General features: G+C 39.8%; 1 long non-coding RNA gene across 2 annotated transcripts in view; it reads right to left on the bottom strand.

Annotated features, from left to right (window-relative positions):
- The window catches only part of LOC307180903, a 217,183-nt gene that overhangs the window by 66,347 nt on the left and 133,608 nt on the right, over nucleotides 1-17,228 (bottom strand). Inside the window, exons 10-12 of one of the 2 annotated variants that reach the window (XR_013825800.1) lie at nucleotides 15,052-15,185; nucleotides 11,904-12,019; nucleotides 10,504-10,784 (exon numbers count right to left, since the gene is read on the bottom strand). This is a non-coding gene — a long non-coding RNA (uncharacterized lncRNA). Of the gene's footprint in view, nucleotides 1-639; nucleotides 838-10,503; nucleotides 10,785-11,903; nucleotides 12,020-15,051; nucleotides 15,186-17,228 lie in introns of those variants that run through there. The other variant, XR_013825799.1, reaches the window with a different exon arrangement.

Raw genomic sequence — 17,228 nt, 5'->3', positions numbered from 1 at the left:
ATAAGCCTTCCAGAGCCCAAAGCAACATACCATACCACTCTTTCTCCCAGAACAGATCCTACGTCAGTTTCTTAGTGAAGACAGGGTTTTCAGGGTGGACGAATTCAAAGGGGGCATTATGTAGACGAAACTATGTCCAATAGCAGGGACCATAAAATCAGCTTTACAGAAAAGTCTTAAGCAGACAGATATCAAAAGTTGTTTCTTGCAGCAGCCCTCAGTGAGAGATAAAGGCCTAACAATAAACTGGAATTCTGAGGCAGCGGCTCAGCACAGGGCTAAGGTAATGTGGCTCAGGTGAGTGCTATAGTGGTGGTTCTCAAAGCGCTGCCTGCCAGCATAAGCATCACTTGAGAACTTGTTAAAAATGTAAATCCTGTGGCCCCACCCCAGACTTAACTGAGTCAGAAACTTTGAGGGTGGAGCCCTGAAATCAGTATTTTAACAAGCCCTCGAGGTGATTTGGATGTTTGCTCAGGTGTGACTCAAGAGTGGGTAGGCCCTGAAATATCTCAGAGAAGGGGTAGCAGTGGTAAATTGAATTTGCAGAGCCTGTAATTCTGGCCATCTCCCAAAGACAAAGAACACTGCCTAAAGGAGGCTCTGCCTCTAAGAAATACGGCCACTCCTTTTGCCTACCAAGATGTTAGCTGCAGGGCTTCCCTGGTGGCGCAGTGGTTGAGAGTCCGGCCTGCCGATGCAGGGGACACGGGTTTGTGCCCCGGTCAGGGAGGATCCCACATGCCACGGAGCGGCTGGGCCCGTGAGCCATGGCCACTGAGCCTGCGCGTCCGGAGCCTGTGCTCCGCAACAGAAGAGGCCACAGCAGTGAGAGGCCTGCGTACTGCAAAAAGAAAAAAAAAAAAATGTTAGCTGCAAAATACGCATCTCTTAAGTTTACCGGTCAAAGGAGCCTGCCAAATGCACTTACGATATTGATAACTTTAAGATTAGAATGTTTGCCAACAATAATGATTTTTTATTATAGTTAAAATTAAGTCTTTCCTCCCTACTCCGTAAGTGTGGACTGCACATAGTGACTTCCTTCCAAAGAACACAGTATGGAAAGGGGTAGAAGGAGCAACTTTACAATGAAGAAACGAAAATGGTACTTTACCTCTGTGTTCTTCTTCCCAAGAATCCATAACCTTAGTCTATCCGTAAGAAAAACATCAGACGTATCCCAATTAAGGGACATGCTACAAAACACCCGACCAGTATTCCTCAAAACTGTCAAGGTCATCAAAAACAAGGAAAGTCTGTTTTTCCTTGACAACAAAATGTAATGTGGTAGAGGAGACACGACAACAACACATAATGTGGTACAGAAAAGGATATTAGATAAAAGAAAAAAAAAACCTAAGGAAATCTGAATAAAGAATGGACTTCACTTAATACTAATATATGAATACTGGCTCATCCATTGTGAACAATGTACCACACAAACGTAAGATGTTACAAAACGGGAAACTGATGTGGAATATATGAGAACCCTTTGTACTATCATAACAATTTTTCTGATATCTAAAACTATTCTAAAATTAAAGTTTATTTTAAAAATTCAGTCTTTCCTCCTGATAATGAGAGATGTCGAAACCATCTGCATGCCAAGTCCTCACCTTAATAATGAAAATAAATCCATGGGAAAATACATGTTTCAGCCAAAAAAAAAAAAAAGTTGCTCTTTCTACAAATTTGAAAGCAGATCTTATTGTTTTAACAGCTTCCAAACTTCCTGATTTGCATCATTCTTGTCCTAAAAATATTATATGAAAAGACTGTCAATTTTTCATATTTTTTTCTCCATTTCTTCTCCTTAGCTGGACATGAATCTTCACTTTTTTCTATTGGAATGACTTACTGCTCGTTTTCCCACATCTGCTTAAGTGAACAATATTGTAAGCTTCAATTAATTGTATCTTGAATCTGCATATTCAGTTCCTTATCCTGGACCCTTTTATTTAATGAACCTAAATGATTCTATTAAACATGAGGCACTCAGCTTCCCTTTAATTATCTTGAGAACTCTGGAAGAGAACTGGGACCATTTTGTTCCAGCTAACCTTAGACTGAGGTGGAAAGTCATCCTCCAGCTGTTTTTGCCACTTTGTAAAAGCAGCTATAAAAGGAAACAAAACAATCAAGAATTTCACAGTCGTTTGGCAAAGTACAATGTGAGTGGGGAATTCTATATAGTTTACTAAATAAGAATAAAAAATAAAAGCCATTTCTGCAGCGCTTTGCTCCAGATTAATTTTTTTCTTTTTTTGGCTGCACCGCACAGCTCGTGGGATCTTAGTTTCCCGACCAGAGACCGAACCCCTGCCCTCAGCAATGAAAGTGGGGAGTCTTAACCCCTGGACCACTGGGGAATTGCCCCAAGTTAATATATTTTTTAAAAGATCCATAGAAGAAGCGTGCTGTAAAATCATGATAAGAAGCTGACTTAAGGCGGGGAAATACTGCTCTACGTATAAATTGGAGATTTTTATCACAACATAACTAGTTTAAAAAAAAAAAAAGAAACAGAACCAGCTTTAGGTGATTATCCTGCCACTACAGACAGAACAAGGTCCATCAAAATAAACCAACTGCTTCCTCTTATCCAGGAAAAGACATATCCAGGAAAATAAACCAACTGCTTCCTCTTATCCAGGAAAAAAGATTCAGAAGTTCATGTCTTTATGGAGAGTGGCATAACTTTAGAGTTTGGGTAAGTTCTCTGAGTATCTAGATAAGCAGATGAGCAAGTTTTAAAAGTTATACTCCAGTGGAAAGACTATAGACTGATTTAGGAGACCTGGCTCTACCACTAATCAGCTGGTAAATTTAGGCAAATCCCTTCATGAACAGGGGTTTGTTTTCTACTTCATAAAAAAATCATCATACATTTGAACAGGAGCTTACAGTTCCCAATAGACTTTTCGTAGACTGTATCATTTGGTCCTGACAATGAAGCAATACAATTAACAGGGCAGGGATTATCTTGCTTTCACACATGAGGAAATTTATGTTTAAAGAATTTATGTCAGTTGAGTTGGGTCACACAGTGAGGAAGTGGAAAGCAGGAACACGACCTCAGCTTTTCTGACTTTGGTTCTCTGCTCTTCACACATCACCACAAAGCTATCTGGAGATGCCTTTCGGCTCTACAATTCCATTACCCGTTGACTAAAATATGGCTCTGAAATTTCACATTCATAATCTTCTCTCTCCAGCTAAATAAATATGAATGTTCCTACATCTCTAACCCCCAAAAGTCAATATGTTTTTCCAGTTCAAAATGAGAAAAAAGATTGGAGATTTTAAAAGCATAAGAATCAATCATAATTTTAGCATCTTTTATAGATTTAAAAGGCTTTGCCTGCTTTAAAAAAAAGAAAGTGAGGCAATTCTTCAAAGGAGCATAGGGATTCTTAATAAAGCTGCAATCTAATCTGGGACCAATATATTAACACAAAACAACATGAGTCAGAGGGTCCACGAGCTTGTTTTGTTCCTCAGTCTAAATTGTAGTAGGCGATAAATAACACGTTCTTAAAGAAAGTTAAAGTAATGAAGAGCAAATAAGTAGGTGTTTTTTCCATAAATCATGTTTAAAAACTACGGGAGACAATATTCCCCCACTTTTGGCATTTCAAGTGTGAAATGAGAATCTAAGTGATGAAAATTATATTATGAAAAGTGAAAATGAGAAATCTTGGTAAAATTCTGACACTGCCACTTCTCTGTATAATTATCAATTTCACAATTAGTGACTTCAATTTATGTTGAGGGGTAACCTAAAAAAGAATTTTAAATATTACCTCATAAATTACAAAGAGAGGCAGGCTGGCCTTTAAAACACTAGATTTATCTCTATCTCAAAGAGACAGCTACACTCCCATGTTCACTGCAGCATCATTCACAATAGCCAAGATATGGAAACAACTCGTGTCCATGGACAGATGAATGGATAAAGAAAATGTGGTGTATACATGGAATATTATTCATTCTTAAAAAAGAAGGAAATAATGCCATTTGCAACAACACAGATGAACCTAGAAGACATTATGCTAAGTGAAATAAGCCAGACAGAAAGACAAGTACTGCATGATCTCACTCATATGTGGGATCTAAAATGTTGAACTCATAAAAGCAGAAAGTAGAATGGTGGTTGCCAGGGGCTGGTGGGTGGGGGACTGGGAAATGGGGAGATGTTGGTCAAAGGGTACAAACTTTCAGTTATGCGGGATGAATAAACTCTAGAGGTCTAATGTACAGTATAGTGACTATAGTTAATAATATTGTATTGCATACTTGAAATTTGCTAAGAGAATAGATCTTAAGTGTTCTTAACACACACAAGAAAACGGTAACTATATGAGTTGATGGATATATTAATTAGCTTGACTGTGGTGATCATTTCACAGTGTATACATACAGCAAAACATCATGTTGTAACCTTAAATATATATAATTTTTATTTGTCAATTATATCTCATTAAAGCTAGGAAAAATATTAGATCTCTCTTAAAATAGCTACAAATTTGGAAAACCAAAATTATTTCACTAGTAACAGAGAATACACACACACACACACACACACACACACACACACCTATTTTGGAATCCTATTAAAAGTACAGGAGAAAGAGAACGATGCAAATAAATCTTTATTAGTCCTAGAAAGCTGAGAAAGGTATCATCAGAGGACCAGAGCAGTGAGGAAATCCTGAAAGACATAAAGCAAGTCAAATTGACAGAAAATCTCAACAATGCTGAAGAATTTGTAAACCTGTCAAGACAAAATGCAGGAAAACGTGAATTTTCTCAGAAGCCTGAAATAATCCCAAAACCAGAGCCATGGGGGGTAGGAAAAGGAAGAGACAGTAAGTAAACAGGTGATTAAAGGAATAGAAACGAGCTGGACTGATCCCCTAACCACAGAACCATGGCTGTGGCATTTGCTACAGACTCAAAAGCATTCACAACAACTCTACACGTAATACTGCAGTTCTGACAAGTACCCTCAGAATGTCCCTCGTGGTGGGAGAAGGAGGTCAGTGCCTTGAGTCATGTAAGGCCATTATGAGGGAAGGGAAGCCCCCGCACCCAAGAAACGAGCTACCCACACACCCTAAATGAAACGGCACGCAGCCATATAGGCTCTGCCTCCCCCACTAAGTGCTGGATTCAGAAGCCCTATCATCAAAACATTTACTCATTGCCAAGGAAACAGGGATTCTCTCCTAGGATGCAGGAACTATGCTTGAACTAACCAATACTGATCAATCTAGAGCAACATGTGTAAATGTGGACAGAACACCAAGAACCCTCATGTATTAGAGGAAAATCAACAAAATGAAGGAAAACTACCAAACTCAACAACCAGAAAAATTAACTTCACAAGAAACAGTGTCAGTCAGTACAGAAAAAAGAAAAAAATGTAAGTTTTTCAGCGAGATTTATATCCATTTAGAAATAACAGGCTTCTCTAAAAAAGGAGTCCCCTGGGTGAAATCTGAAACCAGCCCTGGTACAGGGAGGGCAAGGAGAGACATAAGAAAGAAACAGCCACTCCAGATTGGTAGGTGGCAGGTTTAAGCAGCAAGGGAACTACCCAGGAGGCTTGTCTGGGCGCCGCAAGATGACTTAATCTCCACTCCGGCCCGTCAGAATCTTAAAAGTTTATACAGAGGCCTTAACAGAGTTCAGTCACATATTCAGCCCAGATGGTCTCAACACACCTGACTCTCTCAAGGATGTGTCCCTGAAATGGCTCAGGCTACAAGAGCAGAGGGTGGAACGTATATTACAAGGACAGGGGAGGAGAGGAGGAGGGGAGGAGGGGAGGAGCTTCGGATAGCCTGAGTCAACCAGCGATCACATCCTCCCCACGCCCTCTTCCAACAAGAAGCAACCGAGAACTTGAATTTTTTTTTTTTTTTTTTTTTCTGTACGCAGGCCTCTCACTGTTGCGGCCTCTCCCGTTGCGGAGCACAGGCTCCAGACGCGAAGGCTCAGCCGCTCTGCGGCATGTGGGATCTTCCCGGACCGCGCGGTACGAACCCGTGTCCCCTGCATCAGCAGGCAGACTCTCAACCACTGTGCCACCAGGGAAGCCCCGAGAACTTGAAAATTTTAAATATCATGGCCACTTTTAAAAAGCTCATGGGATGGGCTGAGGTCATAATAAAAACGCAGGAAAATAAAATCAAGGGATTCTTGGGCTTCCCTGGTGGCGGAGTGGTTGGGAGTCCGCCTGCCGATGCAGGGGACACGGGTTCGTGCCCCGGTCCGGGAAGATCTCGCATGCCGCGGAGCCCCTGGGCCCGTGAGCCATGGCCGCTGAGCCTGCGCGTCCGGAGCCTGTGCTCCGCAACAGGAGAGGCCACAACAGTGAGAGGCCCGCATACCGCAAAAAAACAAACAAAATCAAGGGATTCTCTCTTAGTACCATGCAGAAAACTAAAGCTGAAGAGTATGAGAAAAACTAAAAGGCTTAGCGGGTAGATTCAGTGGTTCCATTACACTATTAACAGGGGTTCCAGGGAGAGAGAACAGAGAGAATGGAATTGAGAGAATAATCCAAGAAATAAGAGAAAATGTTCGCTGACCTGAGCAAAGATGACTCTTCAGGTTGTGAAATCCACCAAGTGCCCTGCAGTAATAACTGAAGGACATCAACATAGACAAGTACTGGTAGAATTTCTGAACAACAGTAACAGCTTTCTGAGAGGTAAACCAAGTAAGTTACCAAGAAATGAGAATTGGACTGGCATCGTATTTCTTGTCCATAACAGGGGATGCTAAAAGAAAAGGTGTCTAAGTTCTAGGAATACATTGCTCATGGAAATGTAAATTGATCCAACCTTTATAGGGAGCAACTCAGCAATAACTATGGAGGAATTAAGAACGCACATACGCTTTGACCATGCAGCTGCATTCCTAGGAATCTATCCCACAGGTAAATTTGCACAGGTACCAAATGACATCCCTAGAAGCATACTGACTGGGCTACCTAGAGTAGACCCCAACCCACCTCAGCAAGCTGTCTTCTCCACCTAATAACCATGCCTATTCTTCTCCCTTTTTAACTTCCTTGATTTCCTCAGAGGTCCAACGGGCTGACTGCAACACTATTTCTTCCCCTCCTACCCAACCCAGGCTCGTATTTTCCTAAACGATTTTACATCTCTGTACATCTACAAGCAAGGTAATGATATATTTTAGTATTGGGGGAGTATTTTTATGTATGTCCAAATAGTCCTCATTTAAAGATAACCAGTGCTACTGGAGAATGCCAAACGGGAAGATTCCAGAAGCCAAGGTGTCTTTTTTCTCTCCAAATTTATGATTTTCTTAAAGAATCTTACAAATAAGATGTTACGGTTCTCCCTAGAAGTGTAAGATATAGCTAGAGGTGGTCCATGCTAAAGGAGAAAAGAGCACAAGTACAAGATGAGAAAAGAGACGAAGGAGAGACTTTGAAAATTAAGTCTACAAACTACAGGTTTGCCTGGAAAGAGTAGGAGGGTCTCCTCTATGAGCTCAGCGTGGGTCTGTTTTAAGCTAATTCAAAATCCTTCCAAATGAGCTTATTAGATTCTAATTTGGTGGCTCAGAACCTAATAAGAATTCAGATCAAACTGTTCTTCTTTCTCAAAGAGACAGCATTGTCAGAGAGCCAAAATTGGAGTGGGTGTTTGGGGAACTGAGTTATACAGCTTTCACATTATGATTCACCTCTCCACTAGCGAACCCTTCCCCCATCTCAACAGCGTCGGTCAGACATTTTTATTCAAATTCCTCTCCGCTAAGGGCAATCAGCAACTGAAAAGATGCTCCTACAGAAGTGACCTCCACAAAAATAAAAGTCAATAATGTGGCCAGCTGACACATAGGATGTCAGGAAGTGCAAAATGATGAGGACAAAGAAAAAGGCAAAACTGTGTAAGGCAGTAGAAAAGGAAATAATCACAGGCCAGGATGAAAAATTAGGGCAATTATCTGGATAATTCCGCCTCAAAACGTGCTTCCTGATGATTGACATAAATGTGTTTTCTTCTCTGGGCTCCATTTTTACAATAGATGGAACAGTGGAGCTGCAATAACAGCTTTCTATTTACAGTAAATTTAAAGGGAATATACCTTCTTTGCTCCTGCTTTACACTTTATATCTGGTGCGAAGGAATGCTTTATAAATAGGATGCTACCTGACAGTTTGGCTTAGGAGGAAAATAAAATTATTTCTTGCCTGGGTTATCCAAATATCAGATATCGATCCCAATTCTTCACTTCAGTACCCTTCTAGAATTGGGGTAACAGGGGTGATGGACTTAGAGGCAACTCATGGATCACTCTAAGTGGGCTAGGACCTATACTGATTTATCATTTCATAGGAATTTCGAGTTTACACACATACACATGCAATCACAAGCCCAGAAACTCACACCCTCACTGTGGACACACACAAACACACTGTGCCCTGTTTAACAGAACTCTGGGGAAGGGCATCCATATTTAGCAACATGTTTAGCAATCTTTAGAATCCTTTCCAAGACGTCTACGATATTGGCGAATGATAATCCTACTTAATAAAATGAAGAGGAAGGAGAAGGAAACTATTTGTTGAGCGCCTCATTTGCACCATGCTCTACGGTGCATGTTGCTTTATTTCATTAAATCTTTATATAACCCTTGTCAGAAAGGCGTTGTGAGATGAGAAAACTGAGGAGGCTTAGAAAGGTCTAGTACCTTGCCCAAAGTCAAACAGCTAAGAAGTGGCAGGCCCAGGAGACCAAACTCAGATTCATCTTGTTCTGAAGTCAGACGCACTGGTAAACCGGGAGATTAAAGGCCATAAACATGTACAGCTCTCAAGGGCATATACAGTGAAGTAAAAAAATTAAATAAACTGCCCAAACAGAAGGTGAGAAATCTTTAGTTTTCTGGATGAGCCAAATGACACCCTGGCATCTGCAGTGCCGATATGAGTACAAAAAGAAACCTCCTTTCTTCTCTTTTTGGCACACTAAGATGTATAAACCCTAGTAAACCTCTGGCATTCTCAGATTTTTTTTTTATAAACTTATTTATTTTATTTATTTATTATTTTTGGCTGCATTGGGTCTTCGTTGCTGCGCGCGGGCTTCCTCTAGTTGCAGAGAGTGTGGCGCAAGGGCTTAGTTGCTCTGCAGCATGTGGGATCTTCCCGGACCAGGGCTCGGACCTGTGTCTCCTGCATTGGCAGGCAGATTCTTAACCACTGTGCCACCAGGGAAGCCCCATTCTCAGATTTTATTTATTTATTTATTGTTTTTGTTTTTGTTTTTGTTTCGCGGTATGCGGGCCTCTCACTGTTGTGGCCTCTCCCGTTGCAGAGCACAGGCTCCGGAAGCGCAGGCTCAGCGGCCATGGCTCACGGGCCCAGTCGCTCCGCGGCATGTGGGATCTTCCCGGACCGGGGCATGAACCCGCGTCCCCTGCACCGGCAGGCGGACTCTCAACCACTGTGCCACCAGGGAAGCCCCATTCTCAGATTTTAAATCAACAGTTTCAACTCTTCCCAAGTAATGCCAAATACCTATGACATGTAATAACTCGTAATTGCCCCAAAGCACAAATTTGGACTTTATGTACCATGAGGCTGGTACGTAGAAGTGAGTCACTTAGTGAGTGAGGAAATCTAGTTTACCACCCAGTATTCTCCCCTAACTTGGGTTTGTTAGTTTTCACTTGTTGCGATGTTCATAATCTGTTGAGGAGAACCAGGTGATAGGGTAGTTATTAATGAATATCAAAGTTATCATAGGTGAGGAGAAGGAAGGAGCCCACTGAAATGAGGGCTCGCCACCTATATTGGGGCTATAAAGAGAAACTTGCTGAGCTACCATTAGAGAGACGCCCGAGCATTTCCCAGATTTTAGCACTTGCAGGACTCAACCGCTAAAATGGGGAGCTCACCATATACGTTGCACCTCTCAAGTTCCATACTTTGGGTCCAAGGTGAATCAATAAGACATTTCAGTTCCCAGAGTTACTGACTGCCATGAATTAAAGTGCGATGGACCCATGATGTTGTGCTACACTGACCTCTATTCGCTTCAAGTTTACTGCCACCCCAGCATACTAACCATCCACTGCTAACCTCGACCATGACTATTGTTCGGGGAAATCTTACCATTCTCTTCTACCACCCAAGGAATGATTTCTCCTTTAGCTGCCAAAATTGGTGACCACTTTGGGATCCATACTGATGAATTAAACATTATCATCTGCTGCATCCTAAATATCTGTGGTGGGCTTGGCACCCCAAGAGAACATACCTTAAGTACAGTGATGTGAAGAAGGCAGAGAAAAAAAACGTTCTTCCTTCTTCATCCTAACAGTAATTGTCCTACTTCACAATGAATAGCAAAGGAAAGTTTGAATGTGAAAACTTAATTTCTACAGTCAAAGACTGTCACGATAAACATCTGAATGATTGTTCCTACAGATTCTTCAAGGGCTGCCTACATATATATGGACACAACTGCTTTCTTGAACTAACAGGAGATAATATGTTAGAAATATAAAATCATGAAGTCTACAGAACTTGAAGACTTTGAAGTCTTGAAGTCTACAGAACTCACCCAACATTCATTCATCACAGCTTGAATAAAAATGGGTGGGACGACAGGGCAATCCTGGAAAGGGAGCTCTGCCTCCTTCCCTTTGTCCCTTTGCTTCACTTCTCTTCTTGTCTCTCTTCATTCTCCATAAGGGGCCCATATAGATACTTCCACCACAAGGTATAAGACCTGAGTGCAGAAAGACACCTTAGAAAGTACGTTGGCCAAAGCCCTCCTATGTCCTTCCCTACATTAGCTAGTTGCTGATGCAACTGTAGCCCTAATGCCAGTCTCTCCATTCTCAGCTAAGGGTTGTCAGCACACAGAAATAGAGACAATGGCAAATGACATTAAGTCAAAATGAAACATAATTAAGATGATGATCGATCAAAACAGTTCGGATCTACCAGCCATGATGTGCTTTTTTTAATAGTATATATTTCATCCAGAGATGAAAACTAACAATGCTACAAGTATAGACACAAATTTAATTACAAACACCAAAAATAAACTTTAATCTAAAATACGGATTTACAATAAGGAAAACACTTGAAGGAAGCTTATTTAATAATGTCATTTTGCCACTATTCCTTACATGTGATCATGAAAAAAGGCAAATTTCACTTTCTCCCACTAATTTTTTTTTAATGTCTTTATTGGAGTATAATTGCTTTACAATGGTGTGTTAGTTTCTGCTGTATAACAAAGCGAATCAGCTATACATATACATATAGCCCCATATCTCCTCCCTCTTGCGTCTCCCTCCCACCCTCCCTATCCCACCTCTCTAGTTGGACACAGAGTGAAGTAAGTCAGTAAGAGAAAAACAAATACTGTGTGCTAACACATATATATGGAATCTAAAAGAAAAAGAAAAAAAAGGTTCTGAAGAACCTAGGGGCAGGACAGGAATAAAGACACTGACATAGAGAACGGACTCTCCCACTAATTTTTAATTAACAGCTGATACCTCTGTCCTGAGTTGTCATTCCAATTCTCTGTAACTCGATCCAAATATATTTAAATTAGAAAAGGAAATAGCACTGCTCTAACTCTTGTGGTTAACTAGCTTCACAAACAAGTGGAGAATGGTCCTTTTGTCAAATACTGTATAAGCTCTTTTAGCTATATAATTCCTAAAACAATGCACCAAGATTGGCATTATGGGACGTTAAATGCGGAATCAGCTTGGTAGTCCTCTTTTCATTGTCAAGTAAGAAACTGTGAAGATAAATGAACCTTGGGAATTTCAAGATCTGGAATGTGACGCCAGCTGGTACATGGAAGAAATGAATTCAATCAGGCTACCTGATGCTTCCTGCTGCAGCCTGGAGCAGGGCAGTCTGCAAGGTTGTAATAAGACCCAATTTGTCCTTGTCTCTCTCATAGTTTAAGTGCCAGGGGAAAAAATGATCTCTTTAACTCTGTTTAAAGAAAGAAAAAATATGTAAGCTGAAGGAAACTTCATAGCAAACCTAATACTCTGGATTTTAGAGACTGAGGTGGAATTTTGACGCATGATTTTAGCTATTATAGTTTAATAGATAGGAAGGCTGATATTGTACAATGGCTAGTTTCTAAAAATAGAGATACATTTTTTAAACCAAACTTGTGCTTTTAACCCTCTGGATTTCACTTGATAAAAGCCATAGTTCAACAAGATGTAAACCCAGTATTTTAGAAGTTTGAATGAACTACTTACTGTACTGTTCTATGAAACATTCTAAGTAACTTTACATGTTTTTTAATAGTATCTCCAAAATTCATTTGTATGAGAAACATGTATTAACTACCTACTCTGTAGTGAATTCTAAATGCTGAATGCTGGAGATAGAGTTAAATAAGGCATACTCCCTCCTTCAGGGGACTAAATTTCCAAAACATAAAGGTGCTGAAAAATCAAACCACAAATAGCAGTCTGCCCTTTTACAAAATCATCTGGTGATAAGAGAAAAATATGTAATGATTATATTGGTCCCTGAACTTCAAGAATGCTGTGAAGTAGAGCTACTATTTGATCAAGGATAGAAATGAGTAAGATTTTTCAGTCTGGAAGGACAATGTCAGAGAGGGGTTATAATTAAAAGCTATAAAATTGGGAATAATATGCATAATTTAAATTTAATCACTGTCATCCTGCAAGATCCAATCTTCTACTTTTCTCTAATATGATTTCTCCCTCAGAGATCTGGTCCACGTTCATACCCTCAACCATAACCTCCCTCTTGACAACTCTGAGTTAACCTCCTTCTCTGTCCTATGCTGGAAAGTTCTACTAAGATATCTTACTATTACTTTAAATTTAAGGTTTTTTAAAAAACCAGCACCTCAATCCCAGAACCAGCCTCCTCTCTTGCTTTCTCCATTTTTGTTATTAAGGCCATTCTTTTTTTTTTTTTTATAAATTTATTTATTTTATTTTTGCCTGTGTTGGGTCTTCGTTGCTGCGCGTGGGCTTTCTCTAGTTGTGGCGAGCGGGGGCTACCCTTTGTTGCGGTGCGCGGGATTCTCATTGCGGTGGCTTCTCTTGTTGCGGAGCACGGGCTCTAGGCACGTGGGCTTCAGTAGTTGTGGCACATGGGCTCTAGAGCGCAGGCTCAGTAGTTGTGGTGCACGGGCTTAGTTGCTCCGCGGCATGTGGGATCTTCCCCGACCAGGGACCGAACCCCGTGTCCCCTGCATTGACAGGCGGATTCTTAACCACTGCGCCACCAGGGAAGCCCAAGGCCATTCTTAAATTCACTCAAATGCAAAACTCTGATGTCATCTCCTTTGACCCCACCTCCTTCTTGCACGATATATCACCAAGCTCTCTCAGGTGTTCTCCAAGCCACCTTAATTTTTCCTTTCCACCCCTACCACTCCAGTTCAAGTACATATAACACCATAGTTACACTGTAGTAACAACAAAGTCAGCAATTAATAATCTCTTACTTGGTTCCCAGGTCTTCAGTCCTATAAGTCTCCAATCTGCCTGCACAACAAATTGGTCTCAACAAATATTTGTTAAATAAATATATGCTGAATTAATTTCCTAAGCTGTCACTTCCAATCTTCTTTTCCAGACAATCTTTGACAATTTATTCGCTAATTTCATAAAAATAAACGGAAACTCCTTAGTCTAGCATTGAAGATCTTCGTCGACATACGCCCAAGATACTTTTCTAGAACTTTCCCTCCTGACTCCTGCATGTGGACTTACATCTCCGGTGAAACTGGTCCCTTCACTACCCACCCCCAAATACCCATCACTTTCCAGGGTCTTCCTGAATCTTTCCCATCTTTTAAGATGCAATAATTCTCATTTGATGTTTATTATGTGGTCCCTTTTATCGTTAGAAATCTGTATAACATCACCTTCTAAATTCCAGTGTAACCTAAGAGGTTGAACCATATGAAATTGTCACTATTTAACTAATCTTTTACCCAAAAAATAGCAATTTCATATGGTTCAATATAATAAGCATTATATAATAAGCATTATATCTTTATGCTCCAGAGTTCCTAGAATATGCCACACATAATGGATATTCAATTCTATTCGATCCAACTTTCCTTGCCACCCTCATTTGTAAGCTGGGCAAGGAAGTGGGTAGATAAGAATCTGCTAGTGCAGAGGTAGCAGTTTCTTTCCAGCTTGATATTCCTCCAGGACTCATCATACCTTTGACTTGGTAGTCACATTAGCATCTCCACACTGAAAAGACTATTTCCTGTTTCACTTAGGACAGGCTGGCCTGTTGTAGCTAGGATGCTTCAGTCACAGCCCTCTGGTAAAATTAATAGGTTCTGTGTTGATTACCTACTGGCTGCTGTATAACAGAAACTTATTTCCCCACCATTCTGGAGACTAGAAGTCCAAAATCAAGGTGTCAGCAGAGACGGGCTTCCTCTGAGACTGGACAGAACTCTTTCCTGCCTCTTCCTTGCTTCTGGTAGTCACTGTCAATCCTTGGCGATCCCTGACTTTCAGCTGCAGCACTTCAATCTCTGCCTCCACTGTCACATAGCATCTCTACCCATGTGTCTGTGCCTGTGTCTCTTCTCTTCTTACAAGGATACCAGTCATATCAGATTAAGGACCCATCCTAATCTAGTATGACCTCATCTTAACTAATTACGTCCGCAGTGACCCCATTTCCAAATAAGATCACATTCTGAGGTACTGCAAGTTAGGGATTCAACATATCTTTTTTTTGGGGGGGGCGGGGACACATGTCAACATATAACACGTTCATTCTTCAAAGTTGTAGTTTATCTGAAATGTACAAAAGTATACTTTTATACAACTCATCTTTCAATAACTGAACTTTTAAAAATTATATAAATTGAAATAAGCGTTTAAAGTAAGCAAGCATGTAGGCACTATGCAGTAGCCTTCTGAACTATTATTAACTTATTCCAGTCCATAATCTTATGCATAGAATCAGTTACAATGTCCTCTTGTAACTTACACAGTGAGGAATTCATCCCAATCTTTGAGTTTATCCAGGCTCCAGACACTCATTTATTACCTGGGATGACAGTCGTTGCAACCTCTTTTCTGAATTCATGAGTTTTTACTCCCTTGTGACTGTTATTACCTGCCCTCTGCAAATAAATGGAGAAAAGACATCATTTTACCTTTTAACCTTTCCTATTCACTTCTGTTTCTATTTAATTCCCCTGATGTTTCCAAGCACATCCTAACTGAACTTTCCACTATCTAGCTGCCTGGATCTCACTCTGAGGCCCTCTTCTCTGCTGTAGGCTAGTCATTCATCTATACCATTCTCCTTTAGCACCTTACCCAGCTCACTACGTTGTCTCTACAATCCCTTTATACTATATACCAAAAAGAATGTTATCCAATGGAGATAAGACTTTTGATATTCATAAAGAGAAGACTGTGCCATCACAGAAACTCAATCCAGAGAATTAATGTGCTGAATTAGAAACTCTACCGGCACAAATATATTCAACCACAGCAATGGATATCATAATCAATCATTTAAAGAACCAAAATCACACACAGTAGGGGAACAGATATCTGTTTGCTTATTTAAATGTTATATATATATATTTTTAAAAAATACATATAGTCACTACAGATGTAATTAGTTAAGATGAGGTCATACTAGAGTAGGATGTGTCCTTAACCCGATATGATATATATTTCATATTATAACAATTCAATATAATATTAAGTAGCTATTAAAATAATAATTAAGAAGGTGATTTAACAATGAACATGCACATGTAATATTAATAAAAATGGATATGAAAATGTTTCTCCGATTTTATTATAGCTAAGAAAATATTGTAAGAAGAGCAATACTAATTGATTCTAGAAGTGGTAGAAAAATATGTTTAAATGTGTGGTAAATTTTAAAGCTAGCTAACAGAAGAGCATAAGTCGCATACGCAGTTATCCAACTACTTGAGCTAAAAACTGAAACAAAGGAAATTCAATAAGTAAAACAAAAGGCTGGAAAAGAAAAGAGAAATTGTGGTTAAGAGAAAACATGAAATAAATCAGATGGCAAGAATGCATCCTACATATCAGGAATAACAATAAATGTAAAATTGGTTAAATAACCATGTTAAAGACAGAGAGTCTCAGGGCAAACACACAAATAAAATAAATTCCAGACATGATGTTTATAAAGGACATTCTTTTTTTTTTATTTCATTGAAGTACAATTGATTTACAATGTTGTGTTAATTTCTGCTGTACAGCAAAGTGACTCAGTTATACATCTATATATACTTTTTCATATTCTTTTCCATTTTGGTTTATCACAGGATATTGAATATAGTTCCCTGGACCTTGTTGTTTATCCATCTTATATACAATAGTGTGCATCTACTAACCCCAAGCACCCAATCCTTCCCTCTCGCAACCCCCCTCCCCCTTGGCAACCACAAGTCTGTTCATTATGTCTGTGAGTCTGTTTCTGTTTCATCGATATGTTCATTTGTGTCATATTTTCGATTCCACATATAAGTGATATCATAAGGTATTTGTCTCTTTCTGCCTTACTTCACTTAGTATGATAATATCTAGGTCCATCCATGTTGCTGCAAATGGCATTATTTCATTCTATTTTATGGCTGAATAGCAGTCCACTCTGTATATGTACCACATCTTCTTCATCTATTCATCTCTCAATGGACATTTAGGTTGTTTCCATGTCTTGGCTATTGTACCTAGTGCTGCTATGTACACAGGGGTGCATGTACCTTTTAGAATTATAGTTTTGTCTGGGTATACACCCAGGAGTGGGATTGCTAGATCATACGGCAACTCTATTTTTAATTTTTTGAGTAACCTCCATAATGTTTTCCATAATGGCCACACCAATTTACATTCCCACCAACAGTGCAAGAGGGTTCCCTTTTCACCACATCCTCTCCAACATTTATTATTTGTAGACTTTTAAATGATGGCCATTCTGACTAGCGTGAGGTGGTATCTCATTGTAGTTTTGATTTGCATTTCTCTAATATTTAGCGATGATGAGCATCTTTTCATGTGCCTATTGGCCATCTGTATGTCTTCTTAGGAGAAATGTCTATTTAGGTCTTCTGCCCATTTTTTGATTGGGTTGTTTTTTTGCTATTGAATTGTATGATCTGTTTGTATATTGTGGA

The sequence above is a fragment of the Stenella coeruleoalba genome (genome assembly GCF_951394435.1).
Source record: "Stenella coeruleoalba genome assembly, chromosome: X".
NCBI lineage: Eukaryota > Metazoa > Chordata > Mammalia > Artiodactyla > Delphinidae > Stenella > Stenella coeruleoalba.
The sequence above is the reverse complement of the archived record's forward strand: the minus strand, read 5'-3'. Positions and strand labels throughout refer to the sequence as shown.